General features: G+C 52.8%; 1 protein-coding gene across 1 annotated transcript in view; it reads right to left on the bottom strand.

Moving 5' to 3' along the window:
- Positions 1 to 12,101, bottom strand: part of TTC23 (tetratricopeptide repeat domain 23) — a 995,109-nt gene that overhangs the window by 944,432 nt on the left and 38,576 nt on the right. The window lies entirely within an intron of this gene.

Raw genomic sequence — 12,101 nt, 5'->3', positions numbered from 1 at the left:
CCAACAGGAGGCACTAACATGCAGATTTAAGATGCTCTGAGCTGTCTGGTAGTAAACAAGCCTATTCAGGTTTGGGGAAATGCTTTTTTTTCCCCCCAACAGATAATGACATATGACTCAGCCCTTGTTGAGCCCAAGTCGCATCAACCTTTTGATGAAACTCTTGGAATTATGAATTGGTTCCTGGCAGTGGGGAGCTTCAGGGTCAGCAGTGGGAGTGATATACCTCACATTTCCCCCTGCCCCCCCCCCCCAACAATTAGAAAAGTCCCTTTTAAAAAGCAGGAGAGCATGGCCGGCGTGGCTCAGTGGTCGAGTCTCAACCCCATGAACCTGCAGGTCAAGGTTCCATTCCTGGTCAGTGCACATGTGGGCTCGATCCCCAGGAGGGGGCGTGCAGGAGACAGCTGATGCGTGATGCTCTCTCATCCCAGGTGCTCCCCCTCCCTCTCTCTCTTTTTCTCTGAAATCAAATAAAAATATATTTTTAAAAAGAGAGAGAAGTTGCAACTGAAATGACACATTTCATGTTGAACTTCTTTCCTCAAAACTAAAGTAAAATGACAGTAGAAGGCAATACATATTTTGTAAAATCCATAAGCACATTAAAAAACAACAACAGCCGAAACCGGGTTGGCCCAGTGGATAGAGCGTTGGTCTGCGGACTGAAGGGTCCCAGGTTCAATTCCGGTCAAGGGCATGTACATTGGTAGCAGGCACATCCCCGGGGTGTGTGTGTGTGTGTGTGTGTGTGTGTGTGTGTGTGCAGGAGGCAGCCGATCGATGATTCTCTCTCGTCGATGTTTCTAACTCTCTATCCCTCTCCCTTCCTCTCTGTGAAAAATCAATAAAATATATTAAAAAAAATAACAACAACTAAAACAAATGAAAGGAAGACCCGAGTTCTGGGGGAGTGGCTTTATTGACCTGGAGCGCCCGGTTAGGACACTCCTGCCTTGAGAGAAAAGGGGTTCGTTTGGGGACGACCCCCAAAAACGACCACATGGCTTGACTCAAAGAAGTGAGTCCTGAGGAGAGAGAACCCCAGGCCCCAGGTCGGTGTCCTCGCCCCAGGCGAGCTGTAAATGCATTCTGGCCGGGGTTAAGAGGCTCCCCTGGAACACGCAATCTGCCTTTAAAAATGCATAAATAGCTTTGAAGAAGATCGTGGCGCTGATTGCATGCTGAGCTAATTAATTACTCGCATCCCCATTTAGGGAACGCGATTTCTTGATAAAGACCAAGGTGTCAGTCTCTCCTAATGACCGGGGAGGGGAAAGGGGAAACTGGTGTGGCTGGGACTGCTTTTTTTTTTTTTTTTTTTTTTTTTTTTTTTTTTTTTTTTTAATATATTTTATTGATTTTTAGAAAGGGAGAGGGAGAGAGAGAGAGAAACATCCGTGATGCAAGAGAATCATTGATGGGCTGCCTCCTGCACACCCCCCACTGGGGATCAAGCCCTAAATCCAGGCATGTGCCCTTGTCCAGAATCAAACACTGGGACCCTTCAGTCCGCAGGCTGACTGACGCTCTATCCATGGAACCAAACCAGCTAGGGCTGGGACTGCTTTTAAAATATATATATATTTGTGTTGATTTCAGACAGGAAGGAGAGGCAGAGAGAGAGAGAGAGAGAAACATCCATGATGAGAGAGATCATGAATCAGCTGCCTTCTGCATGCCCCCTACTGGGGATGGAGCCTGCAACGGGGCCTGTGCCTTTAACTGGGAATGGAACCCGGGACCTTTCAGTCTGCAGGCTGGCCAGGGCTAAAAAAATCATTTTAAAAAGATCCCCGTGGAGGCCTAACCGGTGTGGCTCAGTGGATAGAGCATCGGTTGGCAGAGGACCAAGGGTCCCAGGTTCGATTCCTGTCAAGGGCATGTACCTTGGTTGCAGGCACATCCCCAGGAGGGGGTGTGCAGGAGGCAGCTGATGGATGTTTCTCTCTCATCGGTGCTTCTACCTCTCTCTCCCTCTCCCTTCCTCTCTGTGAAAAAATCAATAAAATATATATATATATATATTTTTAAAAAAGATCCCCGTGGGGCACACTGATCAGCCCTGGAATGTTTATAGAAGGAACTGACCACCCCGAGCTCGCGCTGTGGTTTCTGCCACGCCCGTGATCTTCCTGGTTCGCAGGGATGCTCTGCCCAACACAGGAGAACGGGCTGGCACGCCCTGGATCCCTGCAGGTGCCTCCCCGCCCCCGCTCTCTGCCCTTCTCTTGTTCCCCGGCCTGTCTGGCTCAGATCTCCGAGGCTTTCCAGCAATTGCGGTTTTGCCAGCTCTGACCCTGGGCGCCTCCGACATGCCACTGCCTCCATGGGCGCCTGGCGGTGCCTGCAGCGCACGCAGGGGACCTCGGGGAACCAGCCCTTCTGCCATGCAGGGCTGGGCACCTTGGCATGCAGGAGCCCACAGCAGCCCCATGGGCGGCTCTGTCAGCGTGCGGGTGAGGCCTGTCGTGGAGTATCTGTCCCAGCTCCTTCTTCTTTGAAAATACACGGAGTGGCCAGATGATTACAAATCTCTGAACGCATGATAATAAACTGGCCACTTAGGGTATAAAAATATTAGAGGCCCGGTGCATGAATTCGTGCATGGGTGGGGTCTGGCCAGCTTGGCAGGGGTGGGGGGACGGGGGGGGGGCATGTGTGGTTGGCTTGCCTGCCTGCTGATCGAACTCCAGGTTGAGAAAACAATTTGCCTGTTTGCCTTTTATTCTGCAGGATAGACAGCAGTCCATGGGCCAGCATCTTAGGCCCCTGTGTATTTTTGCAAACAAAGTTTTATTAGGACCCAGCTGGCGTGGCTCATTGGTTGAGTGTTGGCCTGTGAACCAGGAGGTCACGATTCCATTCCCGGTCAGGGCACATCCCCAGCGCGGGGTGTGCCCGGTAAGGGGGCGTGCAGGAGGCAGCGGAGTCCATGATTCTCTCTCATCACTGACGTTTCTCCTTCTCTCCCTCTCCCTTCCTCTCTAAAATCAATCGATGTAAAGTTTTACTCGGAAACACAGCGACGTGCATTCGGTGAGGGGGAGCATCTGTGGCGGCTGCTTGCGTGCTGACCCTCAGCCGAGGGGAGCGGCTAACCACGGAGATCGCGCAAAACCCACAGTGTTTGCACGTGGTCCCTGAGCTGGTGCAAACAGGCCTTTCGGAGAAAGTGAGGCGGAGAGAGGAAAAGTTGCAGGAGCCCAGATCCTGGCAAGGAAGAAATGAACACAGAGACGCTGCAGTGGAGAGGTGGGTCCCCTTGGGACAGAGAGAGAGAGAGAGAGAGAGAGAGAGAGAGAGAGAGAGAGAGAGAGAGAGGGAGAGAGGGCTCCTTGGGCGGTGTCTCCATTCCTTCGTCAGCAGAGGACAGAGGTTTGGGTGCGAAGTTGCGATTGCCCCACCGGTTTTTATAGAGGCTTCGCTCACGTTATCAGCTCCTGGCATCTCTGACTCACCCCTCAGCCTAGAGAAACTCACCCCTCAGCAACCACCGGGGAGCCACAGGTCCCGCCCCCCACCCCGTCTCTTTGGAAGCTCCCACAGGGAGGGGAGGACCCACCTTCCTCCCTACGCGGGTCCTGGCTCCCCACGGAGAGAAGAGGGATCCGGGGTGTCCTCCCCGGGGCCACAGGGCCCTATTGCCCAACAGGGTTCGAGACCGGCGGCCGGCGCCTGCCTGTGTGATGATCCTGGCTTTGGATCCCATGGCCCAGGGCCCTGTAGAGCAGGTTCTGGTATAGACTTTTCTGGGGCTGGGGACCTTTTATATATATATATATATATATATATATATATATATATATATATATATATATAGTATTTTTTAAAATATATTTTATTGATTTTTTACAGAGAGGAAGGGAGAGAGATAGAGAGTTAGAAACGTCGATGAGAGAGAAACATCAACTAGCTGCCTCTGCACACCCCCTACTGGGGATGTGCCCGCAACCAACGTACATGCCCTTGACCGGAATCGAACCTGGGACCTTTCAGTCCGCAGACCGACGCTCTACCGCTGAGCCAAACCGGTTTCGGCTATAATTAGTATTTTTTAAAAATATATTTTATTGATTTTTTACAGAGAGGAAGAGAGAGGGACAGATAGTTAGAAATGTCAATGAGAGAGAAACATCCATCAGCTGCCTCCTGCACACCCTCTACTGGGGATGTGCCTGCAACCAAGGCACATGCCCTTGACCAGAATCGAACCTGGGACCCTTCAGTCCGCAGGCTGGCGCTCCATCCACTGAGCCAAACTGGTTTTGGCTCTTTTTATTTTTTTATTGATTTCAGAGAGGAAGGGAGAAGGAGAGAGAGACACACATATCCATGAGGAGAGAGAATCACGGATCGGCTGCCTCCTGCACGCCCCCCTATTGGGGGATCGAGCCCGCAACCCAGGCATGTGCCCTTGACCAGGAATCGAACCCTGACCTCCTGATTCCTAGGTTAACGCTCAACCACTGAGCCACGCCAGCCGGGCCTGGTTTTTGCTATCATCCGGGATCCCCGTGCGGTAGGACTCCCCCCAGGCAGCCCCGGCACACCCCAAGGAGGCCCGGCATTCGCTGCTGTCCAAGGCGGACCCTGCAGAGGAGGCGAACACCCGCCCCGCGCCTGAGCCCGCCATGGGCCCGCCAGCATCTCGCACCCGCGTCGAGTTGACGCCTCGCGTTCCTGGGTTGAAAAGCAGCCACAGAACAGATGGCGGCTGACACCTTTCTCAGGAATCCTGGAGCCCCACCAGTCTACCCACTGAGGGATGAGAAAAAGAAGAAAAAATAGGTTGGGGAGGGGGTGCAGAAATGTGGTGGAGAGAGAGAGAGAGAGAGAGAGAGAGAGAGAGATGCCTGGAGTGGGCGGGGCCAGGAGAAGACTGTGCTGGAGAAGCCAGCGCCACCCCCTGCCAGGAGTTGGGGAGCAGGGCAGGGCTCTCGCTCTCTCTGAGGTGGCTCCAAACAGCACCCGAACCAAGCCTGTCCACTGGGGACACTCTTTCCCCCAAAGGTTCCGAAGATGAGCTAGCCCAGTGGTCGGCAAACTCATTAGTCAGCAGAGCCAAATATTAACAGCCGAACAGCAGAGCCAAATATCAAGAGCCGAACACCAACTTCTGCGCATGGGCCACGAAGTTTCAATGGCACTGTACGTGTGTGCCCGCACAGGGTATTTTGTGGAAGAGCCACACTCAAGGGGCCAGAGAGCATGTACCTTGGTTGCAGGCACATCCCGGGTGGGGGTGTGCAGGAGGTAGCTGATCGGTGTTTCTCTCTCATCGATGTTTCTAACTATCCCTCTCCCTTCCACTCTGTAAAAAAAAAATCAATAAAATATATATATTTTAAAAGGCTCTGTTTTTTGTGTGTGTGTTTTTTTAATTTTCCTGCTCCTCTGCCGCCCCCTGCATCTCCCCCTCCGACAGCTCCCACCTCCCTTCCAGCGCGCACACAAAGGAGGGGAGACCCCCCCCCACCCCCCCCCCAGACCAGGCAGAGGTGCCAGCCAGACCTGCAGACTTGTTTACCACTCAGGGTCTCCCCCGCCAGACGGCTGTTCAGCGCCGCCACCTGGCGGCAGGAGCCGGCGCTGCACCGCGGGCCGGCCCACCCCTGCTGGGCGGATGACCCAATGCCGCAGGCATCTGGGTTCACCTTCCCCCCTTCTCTCCAGCACCAAATAAGGGGGCTCTTTCCCGGCGCGCCCGGCCTGTGGCGGGGAGGCCAAGGGGCGTGGAAAGGAAGATCCGGGAACGAGAGGCTGACAGTCCGCAAGACAACCGACCACATTGTTCCTCCCCAGGCCGCCTGCTGGCCTCCACCCGGCCTCCACCCTCCTCCTCTGGGCGGGCACTGCCCCAGCCCGGGAGGGGGGCGCTCCCCGCAGCAGCCATGGTGGACTCTGGGCTCCTCAGAGCCCCGTGGGCAGTGCCACGGAGCCCTTCACCTCTGGGCTGAAGTGCAAAGCCTCCCCCCACCCTGCCCTTGCCCTATGCAGGCCCGAAGGCTTTTGGGGGTGCAGCTGCAGAACCCCCAGTTCAGGCTGCCAGGCCTCAGGACCTTGGCATCGCCCCCAAGGGAGGGCAGGGCGTCCCTGGTGGCTGACAGGATCTGGTAACCACAGAAACCGAGATGTGACCTATATTTTTCGAGGCTGGCCTCAACGCCGGGTTTCTTTCCTTCTAGAAATCAACAGGAGAGCGTCCGGCCCTGGCCCTGGCCCTGGCCCTGGCGGGGTGTGAATGTGCCAGCCAGCCGCAGGGCGGGGCACGTCAGAAGGCCTGGCTGGCTGGTTTGTGGCGGGTGAAGAAGATGGGCGAAGACGGAGAAGGGTCTCCAGCACTCCGTCCAGCACCCTGTCCCAGCCCCCTCTCACCGCCTCCTGCCGAACACAGACCCTCCTGGCACCCCAGGGGGACGAGCCATGGGGCGGCAGCTCTCAGGATCTCCAAGAGGCTCATCGAGGGCTATTTCCGTGTACATCTAAGCTGCGTACTTAGAACGTGGTCGCCGCCGTGCTCGTGGCTGCAACGGTTGGCTTTAGCTGAGCATGGACCATGTGCTAGGCCCGTGGTCCGCAAACTTCCTCAAGGACCTACCCTGTCCGAAGTCCCCAGGGAAGAGAGGATGGGTCGCCACATCTGCTCGAAGTGTCCCCCGCCGCTGCTCTGCGTCCACCTGAAACAAAGGAACGTGTTCCACGCTGGTGACAGGCACGCCACAAAGCGCCATCTGTTAAAGGGGCGGCGAGTGTCTTCTCATATTAATGAGGATGGCAGGGGGGTGAGGGGAGGGGGACGTGTCCGGAAAGGTGTGCCGTGTTTCCAGAACGTCAGACTCTCCGCATCACCTCATCTCCCGGGGAGGCCCCCCTGGTACCCCCGCACCCTTTCACACGATGAAAACCCAATTTGGCCGGAATCGGTGTGGCCCAGTGGATAGAGCCTCGGCCTGCGGACCGAGGGGGCCTGGGTTCAATTCCGGTCAAGGGCATGTACCTTGGTTGCGGGCACATCCCCAGTAGGGGGTGTGCAGGGGGCAGCTTATCGATGTTTCTCTCTCATCGATGTTTCTAGCTCTCTATCTCTCCCTTCCTCTCTGTAAAAAAAAAAATCAATAAAAATATATTTAAAAAAAAACAAAAGAAAACCAATTTGGTGCCCGGCTGGCATGACTCAGTGGTTGAGCGACGACCTAGGAACCCGGAGGTCACAGTTCGATTCCCCGTCAGGGCACATGCCCGGGTTGCGGGTTCGATCCCCAGTGGGGGGTGTGCAGGGGGCAGCTAGTCCGTGATTCTCATCATGGACGTTTTTATTTCTATTTCTCTCTCTCTCTCCCTCTCCTTTCCTCTCTGAAATCAATAAACATAAACCATGTGAAGCATGTTATATAGTACATAATAAACCAGGAAGTAGTCGTTTATCATCACGATCCAGTATTATTTGCTGCTATACATAAGTGTACATGTGCTGTACTTTTATGCGACTGGCAGCGCAGTAGGTGTGTTTACACCAGCATCACCACAAACAAGTGAACAATGCATTGCACTATGACATCATAGTGGCTGTGACATCATAGAGGCTACAACATCATAGTGGCTGTGACATCATAGGGGGCTACGACATCCCAGTGGCTGTGACATCATGGTGGCTATGACTCATAGTGGCTATGGTATCACAGTGGCTGGGACAGCATAATGGCTGGGACAGCATAATGGCTGAGACAACATAGTGGCTGCGACATCATTGTGGCTGTGACAGCATAGAGGTTCTGATGTCATAATGGCTGTGACATCATGGGGGTATGATGTCACCAGGCAACAGTTTTTCGTTCTGTTATATTATGGGACCACCATCGTATATGGGACACCAAAATGTCGTTATATGGTGCATCACTCCTGTGTGTGTGTGTGTGTGTGTGTGTGTGTGTGTTGGTTCTCCTTCTCTGGGGAACCCTGACTCACACAGATCGTGGTACAACTTGCGGGGTAGGGTGGCTCCCGGCACCTCAGAGGACAGAGCCTGCTTGTGGATGAATAGCTGTGTCGGAAATCTCGGGTCCCCCGCGTGAACCCCCTGCTCTGGGACACAGCCACCGTCTCATTCCTGCCTGAGCTGTCGCTCTTTCTTCTAAGAAAGCCGTGAGCTGTGCCTTCGCAAAGAACACGATGGATAGATGCCGTTGGGAGGGTGGGGGAGCACAGACGGGTGTCAACACTGAGCCAGCCGTTACACCTCAGTCGGGGAGGCTGGTTTTCTTGCACAATTTTCCTTGAATCGTGTGTCTTGACGTTGCCCCTAATCACCGCGAGGCACGCACTTCCAGGAAGCCAGTCCGCGCCATTCAAGGAGCCTGCAGCGCACGGCCCAGCCACGTGGAGGCTGGTGTTTCTTTGGGGGAGAAATGAAGCCCAGAGGTGCTCGTCTTCCGGGAAAATCACATGCCTGTGTGCTAGGGAGACAGCCATCTTTTAAAATGCAGCTGTTTTCTCCTATGTACTCATCTGAATCTATGCATAGGATTTCATAATTGCTCCCATCCCTGCTACTTACCACCCAGTCCCTTATGTACCTTTTTAAAATATATATATCTTTACTAGAAGCCCGGTGCATGAAATTTGTGCACGGGGGTGGGAGTGAGGTGGGGGGGGGTGTGTGTCCCTCAACCCAGTCTGCACCCTCTCTAACCTGGGACCCCTCAAGGGATGTCCAACTGCCAAGTGGGATCGGGCTTAAATGGGCAGTCAAACATCCCTCTCACAATCCAGGACTGCTGGCTCCCAATGCCTGCCTTCCTGATTGCCCCTAACCTCTTCTACCTGCCAGCCTGATCACCCCCTAACCACTCCCCTGCCAGCCTGATCGATGTCTAACTGCTCCCCTGCCAGCCTGTTTGCCCCCAACTTCCCTCCTCTGCCGGCTTGGTCACCCCTAACTGCCTTCCCCTGCAGACCTGGTCCCGCCCAACTGTCTTCCCCTGCTGGCCATCGTGTGGTGGCCATCTTGTGTCCATATGGGGGCAGCCATCTTGTGTGTTGGAGTGAGGGTCAATTTGTGTATTACCCTTTCCTTAGATAGGATTGCTTTCAGAAAGGAAGGGAGAAGAAGAGAGAGAGAGAGAAACATCCATGATGAGAGAGAATCATGGACCGGCTGCCTCCTACACACCCGCTCCTGGGGATGGAGCCTGCAACCCGGGGCACATGTCCCGACTGGGAATCGAACCGTGACCTCCTGGCTCCTAGGTCGACGCGCAAGCACGGAGCCACACCAGCCAGGCCCATATGTGCTTCCCAAACAGCCTCATTCCATCTCACCCTGGTGGCCAGACAACAGAGGGTGTGGCCTTTCCGCGGAGTGACTTTCTGCAGTTCACATCCAAGAAAAGACACAGCGACGGGGAGAAACAGAAAAGAGCTGTGTCTCCCGGACTTGACTGCAAGTCCGGCTCCGAAGCCGATACGGCTTTCTTCCTGGAACTTAAAAGAGACGGGTGCTGGCTACATACATACATACAGGGTGAGGCTTCACACCGGGACATATACCTGGTCCCCATCTGGTCCCTTCCATCCCTCCGAGATCCCTAGCTGCCTGCCTCCTACTCTGCCTACAAAGAATGTTTGCAAAAATCCTTGTCACGGGGTCAGCGCTCCATCTAGTGGTCAACAGGATAATTGTAAAAAATAATAATTCACACGAAAAAACAGCCCCCCAGGTCAAATGCCAAACTGTTTGCAGAACTGCCTGGTACGTGATCTGTGCCCGTGGTTCTCAGACTCTGCCACCCGCTACAGTCCCCTGAGCGGTGTGTAAAAAAAAAATCTGATGCCCGGGCTGCACCCTGAGCCTATGAAGCCAGAATTTCTGAGAGCGGGACCTAGGCATCAGCATTTGTTTAAAACTCCAATAGGAAGCCGGTGACCTCCACAACCAAAACGAGGCATGAAAAGCGAGAAAAACCTCCTGTAAATATTGAATGTCACACGTTTCATAAAAATAGTTTTATGTATAGAAGGGGGTTTTCCCCCTTCTTTAAAATTGGAAATTTTTAAATATTTTATTGACTTTTTTTTTTTTTTTTTTTTTTTTTTTTTTACAGAGAGGAAGGGAGAGTTAGAAACATCGATGAGAGAGAAACATCGATCAGCTGCCTCCTGCACACCCCCCTACTGGGGATGTGCCCACAACCAAGGAACATGCCCTTGCCTGGAATTGAACCTGGGACCCTTGAGTCTGCAGGCCGACACTCTATCCACTGAGATAAGCCGGGTAGGGCAAAATCGGATCATTTTTAATATATATTTTTATTTATATCAGGGAGGGAGGGAGAGGCAAGGGGAGAGAGAGAAAGAGAGAATGAGAAACATCAATGATGAGAGAGAATCATGGATTGGCTGCCTCCTGCACGCCCCACCCTGGGGATTGAGCTTGCAAACCCCCTTTCCCTCATTTCCCCCTCCCCCCTACTCCACTCCCCTTCACTCCCACCCCACCTCCCACTCCCTGCATGTGCCCTGACTGGGAATCCATCTGTCACCTCCTGGTTCATAGGTCGATGCTCAACCCCTGAGCCACACCGAGGGGGCTGACTGCATTGCATTTTAGCAGCATTTACAGGGCATATGGAATCCCAGTGGTGGCCCCGGGCATTCCCTTGACTGGGTACTTTGGGGTGAGGTTCTGTGACGAAACAGCCAAGCAATAGACTCATCTTGATAGAAAGAGAGAAAAAATATGCTAGGTAGCCATGGGATTCAGAGGTCATTTGGATTTCAAAACTGAGGGTTCGTGTAGGTCAGAGAGGTTTTATGGCATTCAGTGGGACGTGCTCTAATTGTAAGGGGGCGGAGAGGAGGAAGTGAGGCTGCTTTTAGGCATCGGAGAAAAGTGATTTGTGCCGTACAGGACGAAATGAAACAATGATCCAAGGACTATAGAGTGAGCAGCAAGCAAAAGAGGAATTAAAAATTTTTTTTTTTTTTTTTTTTTTTTAAAGCCTGGCTTGTGGTTGAGCGTAGACCCATGAACCAGGAGGTCACGGTTCGATTCCCAGTCAGGACACATGCCTGGGTTGGGGGCTTGAACCCCAGGGGAGAGGGGGATGTGCAGGAGGCAGATCCACCATGATTCTCTCTCACTGATGTTTCTATCTCTCTCTCTCTCCCTGAAATCAATAAAACATATCTTTAAAAGATTTTTAAAAAGAGAGAGAGAGCCCCAATAGTGCTGAATTTTGGAAATCTATCCTGCAAAAGGTAGCTTCCTTGGCCCTAACCAGCGTGGCTCAGTGGATAGAGCATCGGCCTGGGGACTGAAGGGTCCCAGATTCAATTCCGGTCAAGGGCAAGTACCTTGGTTGCGGGCACATCCCCAGTCAGGGGCGTGCAAGAGGCAGCTGATCGATGATTCTCTCTCATCGATGTTTCTAACTCTCTATCCCTCTCTCTTCCTCTCTGTAAAAAAAAAAAAAATCAATATTAAAATATATTATTTAAAATTAAATATTATATTAAAATATAATATAAAATCAAAAAATATATATATATTTAAAAAATAAAAAAGTGATGAGACCCTTGCTCTGCTGGCATGGCTCCGTGGTTGAGCATCAACCTATGAACCAGGAGGTCAGGGTTCGATTTAAAAAAAAAAAAAAAAGAATAAGGTGACCAGACGTCCCGCTTTTGGCGGGACAGTCCCGAAAGAATCTTTTTCAAAGAATCGGGACTGTCCCGCCAAAAGCGGGACGCCCGGTCACCTTAGTTAAGAAGAAGTTTAAGTTTTAAAAATGTGGCTCTCCGAAGAAATTCCAATCGTTGCGCTGTTGCTAGTTGGCTCTGTGGACTCAGGAGTTTGCCGACCACTGGGCTAGGTAAGAAGACAAACGTGTGTGGGGTGCCTGCCACCCGGCCTCAGGCGTCCGGCTGGCGCGTCGTCAGAACTTCAGCACCTCGGCATGGACTTGTGTGTTTTACGTGAACACGGGCCATAGAGGTGTGCATGTATGTGCGTGCGCTGAGTTACATACGTCCATTAGACATGCATGTGCATCCTTCTCCAAGACGGAAACCCCTCCACACGCCGAGGCCTCCCTGCCACG

This window comes from Pipistrellus hanaki (assembly GCF_964339955.1).
Source record: "Pipistrellus hanaki genome assembly, chromosome: 21".
Lineage (NCBI taxonomy): Eukaryota > Metazoa > Chordata > Mammalia > Chiroptera > Vespertilionidae > Pipistrellus > Pipistrellus hanaki.
Note: the sequence above shows the minus strand (reverse complement) of the source record. Positions and strands in the feature narration are given on the sequence as shown.